Consider the following 9,071-nt stretch of genomic DNA (forward strand, 5'->3'; position numbering starts at 1 on the left):
AGAGATGGAGAGGTTCATCTCAAGGGTCCATAGTTCAGTGGTAGAGTATTTGACTGCAGATCAAGGAAGAGACATAGAGGAGCTCAAGAGCACCATTGGTTCTTCAAGAGGAAGAAGACGCCACCCTCACTAAGGTGGACCCGTTCCTTAATCTCCTTGTCTATTTGTTTTTCTGTTTTTTGATTTATATGCTTTATGTTTTATCTATGTTTGTGTCTTTATTACATGATCATTAGTGTCTAGTGTCTATGTCTTAAAGATATGAATGTCCTATGAATCCATCACCTTTCTTAAATGAAAAATGTTTTCTGAAAAAGAAAAAGAAGTACATGAATTTCAAATTTTAAAATAGTTTAATTATTTTGATGTGGTGGCAATACTTTTTGTTTTCTGAATGAATGCTTGAATAGTGCATGTTTTTGAATTTATTGTTTATGAATGTTAAAATTGTTGGCTCTAGAAAGAATAATGGAAAAGGAGAAATGTTATTGATAATCTGAAAAATCATAAAAATAATTCTTGAAGCAAGAAAAAGCAGTGAATAGAAAGCTTGAAAAAAAAAGAAAAAGAAAGAAAAAAAAGCAAGCAAAAAAAGCCAATAGCCCTTTAAACCAAAAGGCAAGGGTAAAATAAAAAGGATCCAAGGCTTTGAGCATCAGTGGATAGGAGGGCCCACAGGAATAAAATCCTAGCCTAAGCGGCTAAACCAAGCTGTCCCTAACCATGTGCTTGTGGCGTGAAGGTGTCAAGCGAGAAGCTTGAGACTGAGCGGTTAAAGTCGTAGTCCAAAGCAAAAAGAGTATGCTTAAGAGCTCTGGACACCTCTAACTGGGGACTTTAGCAAAGCTGAGTCACAATCTGAAAAGGTTCACCCAGTTATGTGTCTGTGGCATTTATGTATCCGGTGGTAATACTGGAAAACAAAATGCTTAGGATCACGGCCAAGACTCATAAAGTAATTGTGTTCAAGATTAACATACTGAACTAGGAAAATCAATAACACTATCTGAATTCTGAGTTCCTATAGATGCCAATCATTCTGAACTTCAAAGGATAAAGTGAGATGCAAAATTGTTCAGAAGCAAAAAGCTAATAGTCCCGCTCATCTAATTAAGACTGATCTTCATAGATGTTTTTGGAATTCATTATATATTCTCTTCTTTTTATCCTACTTTGTTTTTAGTTGCTTGGGGACAAGCAACAATTTAAGTTTGGTGTTGTGATGAGCGGATAATTTATACGCTTTTTGGCATTGTTTTTAGGTAGTTTTTAATATGTTTTAGTCACTTTTTATTATATTTTTATTAGTTTTCAAATAAAAATTACATTTATGGACTTTACTATGAGTTTGTGTGTTTTTCTGTGATTTCAGGTAATTTTTGGCTGAAATTGAGGGACCTGAGCAAAAATCCGATTCAGAGGCTGAAAAAGGACTGCAGATGCTATTGGATTTTGACCTCCCTGCACTCGAAATGGATTTTCTGGAGCTACAGATATCCAATTGGCGCGCTATCAATTGTGTTGGAAAGTAGATATTCAAGGCTTTCCAGCAATATATAATAGTCTATACTTTGCTCAAAGATAAATGACATAAACTTGCGTTTAACACAAGTTCCATGTTCAATTCTGGCATTAAATGCCAGAAACAGGTTACAAGTTGGAGTTAAACGCCCAAAACAGGTTACAACCTGGTGTTTAACTCCAAACACAGCCTAGGCATGTGTAAAGCTCAAGTCTCAGTCCCAGCACATACCAAGTAGGCCCCAGAAGTGGATTTCTGCACTATCTATCGTAGTTTACTCATTTTCTGTAAACCTAGGTTACTAGTTTAGTATTTAAACAACCTTTAGAGATTTATTTTGCACCTCATGATATTTTACACATTTCATATTGTATTTTTGACGGCATGAGTCTCTAAACCCCATGGTTGGGGATGAGGAGCTCTGCTGTGTTTCGATGAATTAATGCAATTACTACTGTTTTTCATTCAATCACGCTTGTTTCTATTCTAAGATATTCATTCGGACTTCACCCTGATGAATGTGATGATCCGAGACACTACTCATCATTCTCACCTAGGAATGCGTGCCTGACAACCACCTCCATTCTATCTGCACTAGCTTGAGTGTGTATCTTTTAGCCTCCTGGTTCATGATCAGAGTCTTCGTGGTATAGGCTAGAATTATTGGTGGCCATTCCTGAGATCCGGAAAGTCTAAGCCTTGTCTGTGGTATTCCGAGTAGGATTTGGGAAGGGATGACTGCGACGAGCTTCAAACTCGCGAGTGTTGGGCATAGTGACAGACGCAAAAGAATCAATGGATTCTATTCCAACATGAGTGAGAACCGACAGATGATTAGCCGTGCGGTGACAGCGCATTTGGACCATTTTCACTGAGAGGACGGATGGTAGCCATGACAACGGTGATCCACCAACATACAGCTTGCCATGGAAGGAAACCTGCGTGCGTGAAGAAGAAGACAGTAGGAAAGCAGAAATTCGGAAGACAGAGCATCTCTAAATCCTCAATCTGTTCTCCATTACTGCATAACAAGTATTATTTATTTTATGCTATTTACTCTTCATAAATATAATCACTCTTATCATTGATTTCCTAACTAAGAATTACAAAATAGCCATAGCTTGCTTCAAGCCGACAATCTCTGTGGGATCGACCCTTACTCATGTAAGGTATTACTTGGATGACCCAGTGCACTTGCTGGTTAGTGGTACGAGTTGTGAAAAGTGTGATTTACAATTCGTGCACCAAGGTGTATCCACCTCCTTTGATTCTGAACCAGAGAGAACCTTCTTGAGATTAAGAAGAGAAGCAAGAGGGAAGGGGGTAATTGGAGAAGAAGATTAAGAAGAGGGAGACCAAGAAATGGAGGACAACCTTCACAATCCACCAGAGGAAGTGGCCAACAACAATGGCCAACCTCCAAGAAGAGTGTTAGCTTCCTACAGAATTCCTAATCCAAGAAACTGTGGGAGCAGTATTTTAACTCCAAATGTCCATGCTAATAATTTTGAACTTAAACCCCAACTCATCACCTTAGTTCAGAATAACTGGCAATATGGAGAAAGTGCTGCAGAGGATCCGAACCAACATCTTTATGTGTTCTTAAGAATTTGTGATACTGTTAAAACCAATGGGGTACATCCTGACATTTACAAACTGCTCCTCTTTCCATTCTCTCTCAGAGACAAATCCTCTCATTGTCTCGAAACCTTCCATAAGGAGAGCATTACCAACTGGGATGATTTGGTTTGCAAGTTCCTAGCCAAATTCTACCCCCCTCAAAATAGATGAAAATAGATGTGCAAACATTCAGATAATTAGAGGGAGAGTCATTATATGAAGCATGAGAAAGGTACAAGGCCCTGATTAGAAGATGTCTTGAAGGAATGTTTAGTGAGTGGGTTGAGCTTCAAAATTTCTATGAAGGTCTGTCCATGAAGTCAAGAAAAGCATTAGACTACTCTTCAGGAGGTTCATTGCAAATGATGAAGACTGCACAAGAAGCTCATGACCTCATAGACATGGTTGCCAACAATGAATATTTCTATTCCTCTGAAAGACAAGCAGCTCCCAAGAAAGGTGTGTTTGAGCTTGAAGGTGTTGACATAATACTAGCTCAGAACAAGATCATGCACCAGCAGCTTCAATAATAAATAGAAATGATGTCAAAGAGGATGGACAGAATGCAACTAGCTGCAGTGAGTCAATCAACCAACTACCAGTCGTATGGGGTCACAATGAGGAGAGCTATGAAGGATACAATGTTGAGCAGCAGCAGGAACAAGTTCACTACATGCACATCCAAGGTTCTGGATCAAATGAGTTCCATGGTGATACTTACAACCCTTCATGGAGAAACCACCCCAATCTGAAGTGGGGTAACAAGAGACCAAAAGTAGGTTAGGAGTTTCACAAAGTAGGTTTCTCGTTGCAAGTATAGCTCTGAACCAACAATTGACCCTAATCAAATTATTATTCTAAAGATTGTCACAATTCAAAGCAAATATAAACCGAGAGTATTTAGACTCCCGGGTCGTCTTCCCTAGGAACTAATGCCAATGAGTGCATACAATTTTGGTTGCAAGAAAGCCAAGGGTGTTTTCAATGATGAAGCAAACAAGTAAAGATATAAAAGAATGATTCAAAATTGCAATTAATAAACTAATGAAGGAATAAAAGAACTATGTATGTAATATGGACAAGTAATGCTATAAAATGATGGAAAAGTGGTTCAAAACATAAACAGAACCTTGACTTGGGATGAGTTATGGAATCCCTTCCTTGCCATAACCACAACTATGATAATTATGATGGATTAATCTCACTAAATCAACCCTTAACATCGAAGAGTAAGTCAAGTGAGCATAATTGTTATTAATCCACAAATCCTAGCTAACTTACTAATTACCATAGTAAAAAGCTAGCGTTAGTGGAAATAATAACAACTAACAACCCAAGAATTATCACAAAATGTCGGACATTATGACTCTAGTAATCCATATATTCACTTTCCCAAGCCAAGGGGGTGGAAATCTATCCCATAACTAAAATTGGCATTTCATCAAATACCTAACAGGCATAATCATAAAATATGACAAAATTGGAAAAATGATAAAAACTATGAACAACCAAATGATCAAAATCAACAAAAGTAACTCAATAAACATATAAAAAACATCAAACATCAAATTCATTAACTCGAAATCAAAATTGCAAAACTATGTATATATTGACAAAGGAAATGAAAATATATGAAAGTGTAGAACAAGTAATGTAATAGAAGAGAAATTAAAGAAATACTTACAATGAAATTGCTATAATCCAAAACAAATTGACTATAAAATGCTATATTGAAACCCTAAGAGAGAAATTCCTAATCTACACTACTCCTACTCCTACTATGTGTTTTCCTAATCTAAAGTGTGCTCCTAAGCTAATTCTACCTAATAAAACCTAATGCCTTTGTATGAGATGTTGCCCCCTTTAAATAGCCTTTGATTTCAGCATCCAAACCTTCAGAAATGGGCCAAAAGAGCCCCAAAATTACGAGCCACGTGCATTTTTAATGAAGGCACGGGCAGGTACTTGTGCGTACGCACAGATGTGTGTGTACGCACACATGCTGAAATTTCCTCTTGTGCGTACGCACAGGGAGTTGTGCATACGCACACATGGCTGTGTGCTTCTCCTTTGTTTTCTTCAAGTTTTCTCCCTTTGTACATGCTTCCTTCCACTTTTGCCTTGCCAAACTTGCCTCTAGGACCTAAAATCACTCAACAAACATGTCATGGCATTGAATGACATAAAAGTGAGATTAAAACCACTAAATTAAGCACAAAAATGCATGTTTTCACTTTTAGGCACAATCTAGAGAGAAAACACAAAAGCATGCTATTTAGGTGAATAAATGTGGGTTTATATGATGAAATCCACTCAAATAAAACCAAAATATATCGTCAAATATGGATTCATCAATTCCCCCACACTTAAACAATAGCATGTCCTCATGCTAATCACAATCAAAGGAGAAGGGTAAAAGGGGTAAGCCACTTATTCAATGCAACTACTTATGTGTATCCAACTATACTAAATGCTATCTATCTATACTTATACTATGGTTCCCTATTGAATTTGGCAAAATGAAACAAGAGAATTCCAACCAATCCAAGATAAAACCTTAGGGCTAAGGTAAGAAAATATAGCAATATGACCAATGTCCAAAGATTTGAATTGAGATTTTCAAACTAACAACCAAACAACTTGCAAGGAGATACAATATAGGAGATAAGAACGTAGAATTGAGTGATCGAACCCCTCACCGGATGTGTTTACACTCTATGCGCTCAGTGTTTAGGGTTTTAATCACTCAATTCTCCTTTAATCATGCTTTTCAAAGATTTGCAAGTCATCTAACAATCAACTAATATTTGATGCATGAAAAACAAATATCATGAGGTCTTTTGAGGGTTGTAATGGGGCTAGGGTTAAGGTAAGGTCAATATGGTCAAGTGGACTTAGTGAATTAGATCTTTGATTAGCTCAAGTGTCCACCTAATCCTATATTATCCTATGTACACATAACAAAACAACCTCACTAGCCATTTATCTCCTATCTCACATTTACTCATGCATTTTTTTTCCAAAACACACACATATGCATCCTTTATTCACTGTTTGTTTATTTCATATGCTCTTGTGCACAAAACTTGATTTGATTAATTTTTTATTTTCTTTTATAAACAATTCCTTGTTTTTGTCAACAAGAGAAGATGCATATGTCTTGAATAATGAATGCATGAGTATTACCCTATTATCCAAATTCTCTCAATGAAAATTCCAAATCATCTTATCACCAATGTTTCCTGTAAACCCCGGTTAAATTAGTAGATATTGAGTCAATAAATTAGTTTTTAATAAGGAAGATTATAAATGCGAATATTATATCAAATTAGTATAGAGCTCATCGAAACAAGAATTTTGACACTAATTTCGAAGAAAACGGTCCAAAATTGGACCTAACAGACCGAACCGGTTGAACCAGGCCCAAACCAGGCTGTGGGCCCAACCGGACCAGCGCTTTTAAGTGAGCCCAAAGCCTTTCTTCCCCTTCATTTTAACAGAAATGAAGTTGAAGCACACAAAGGAGAGGGAAGAATGAAACTTCACCGAACCCTTACGGCAATCTTCCGTACGCCGTAACTTCTCTGTCCGAGCTCCGATCGCCGCACCGTTTACGGCCACGCGTCCACCGCTTCCAGCTCTACATTTCTACCGGAACAATTTTATAGGTAAGCCCTTAAATATTCTCAGCCACTCTTTTCCCCCAATTTTCTAAATTTGGGAAGGGAAGTTGAATTTCTTTGATTTCTGATGTTTTAGGATCCAATTGGCTTAAGGAAAACGTTCACTCTTGCTTATGTGAAGCTTGGGTAAGGTGAGGACACGATGATTCTATTTTAATTTTATTAAATTTGAGCTTTGAGTGTTAAATTGGATATATGTGTGTTATAAATGTGTATTAGGTTGTGAATAAATAATTGGAGCTTGGAATTGTGGATATTGGAACTTGGAGGAAGCTGAGCCTAGTGTTTATTAAATTATGGAAGGGCTGTGTTTGTTTTGGAAAGGCTGCGTTTATTATAATTAAAGTGCCTTGATCGTTACGTGAGAATCCGCCAAGGTATGGTTTAGGTTTCTTGCATTTAATATATAATATTCTGTGAAAACTTAGGCTAGATAACCATAGGATAAGTTGGAATGCAGGTTGATGAGCGGATAATTTATACGCTTTTTGGCATTATTTTTAGTATGTTTTTAGTAGGATCTAGTTACTTTTAGGGATGTTTTCATTAGTTTTTATGTTAAATTCACATTTCTGGACTTTACTATGAGTTTGTGTGTTTTTCTTTGATTTCAGGTATTTTCTGGCTGAAATTGAGGGACTTGAGCAAAAATCAGATTCAGAGGTTGAAGAAGGACTGCTGATGCTGTTAGATTCTGACCTCCCTGCACTCAAAGTGGATTTTCTGAAGCTACAGAACTCAAAATGGCGCGTTTTCAATTGCGTTGGAAAGTAGACATCCAGGGCTTTCCAGCAATATATAATAGTCCATACTTTGGCCTAGTTTAGATGACGTAAAAGGGCGTTGAACGCCAGTTCTACGCTGCAGTCTGGAGTTAAACGCCAGAAACACGTCACAAACCAGAATTGAACGCCAGAAATACATTACAACCTGGCGTTCAACTCCAGAAAGAGCCTCTGCACGTGTAACATTCAAGCTCAGCCCAAGCACACACCAAGTGGGCCCCAGAAGTGGATTTATGCATCAATTACTTACTTTTGTAAACCCTAGTAACTAGTTTAGTATAAATAGGACTCTTTACTATTGTATTAGACATCTTTGATCAGTTTTATGCTATCTTAGACTTTCATGGGGCCTGGCCATTCGGCCATGCCTCGACCATTATCACTTATGTATTTTCATACGGTAGAGTTTCTGCACTCCATAGATTAAGGTGTGGAGCTCTGCTGTTCCTCAAAGATTAATGCAAAGTACTACTATTTTTCTATTCAATTCAACTTATTCCGCTTCTAAGATATTCATTCACACTTCAACCTGAATGTGATGAACGTGACAATCATCATCATTCCCCCACGAATACGTGCCTGACAACCACTTCCGTTCCACCTTAGATTGAATGAGTATCTCTTGGATCTCTTAATCAGAATCTTCGTGGTATAAGCTAGATTCATGGCGGCATTCATGAGAGTCCGGAAAGCCTAAACCTTGTCTGTGGTATTCCGAGTAGGACTCTGGGATTGAATGACTGTGACGAACTTCAAACTAGCGAGTGCTGGGCGTAGTGACAGACGCAAAAGGAGGGTGAATCCTATTCCAGTATGATCGAGAACCTCAGATGATTAGCCGTGCTGTGACAGAGCATTTGGACCATTTTTACAAGAGGATGGGATGCAGCCATTGACAAGGGTGATGCCTCCAGACGATTAGCCATGCAGTGACTGCGCATCGGACCATTTTCCAAAGAGGATAAAAAGTAGCCATTGACAACGGTGATGTCCTTACATAAAGCCAGCCATGGAAAGGAGTAAGATTGATTGGATGAAGACAGCAGGAAAGCAGAGGTTCAGAGGAACGAATGCATCTCTATACGCTTATCTGAAATTCTAACTAATGAATTACATAAGTATTTCTATCCTTATTTTCTATTTATTATTAATATTCAAAAACTCCATAACTATTTGATATCTGCCTGACTGAGATTTACAAGGTGACCATAGCTTGCTTCAAGCCGACAATCTCCGTGAGATCGACCCTTACTCACGTAAGGTTTATTACTTGGATGACCCAGTGCACTTGCTGGTTAGTTGTATCGAAGTTGTGAATGAAAAACGATTTATTAAGACGTGCGTACAGAGTTTCTGGCGCCGTTGCCTGAGATCACAATTTCGTGCACCAAGTTTTTGGCGCCGTTGCCGGGGATTGTTCGAGTTTGGACAACTGACGGTTCATCGTGTTGCTCAGATTGG

The sequence above is a fragment of the Arachis hypogaea genome, chromosome 19 (genome assembly GCF_003086295.3).
Source record: "Arachis hypogaea cultivar Tifrunner chromosome 19, arahy.Tifrunner.gnm2.J5K5, whole genome shotgun sequence".
In the NCBI taxonomy this organism is placed as follows: domain Eukaryota; kingdom Viridiplantae; phylum Streptophyta; class Magnoliopsida; order Fabales; family Fabaceae; genus Arachis; species Arachis hypogaea.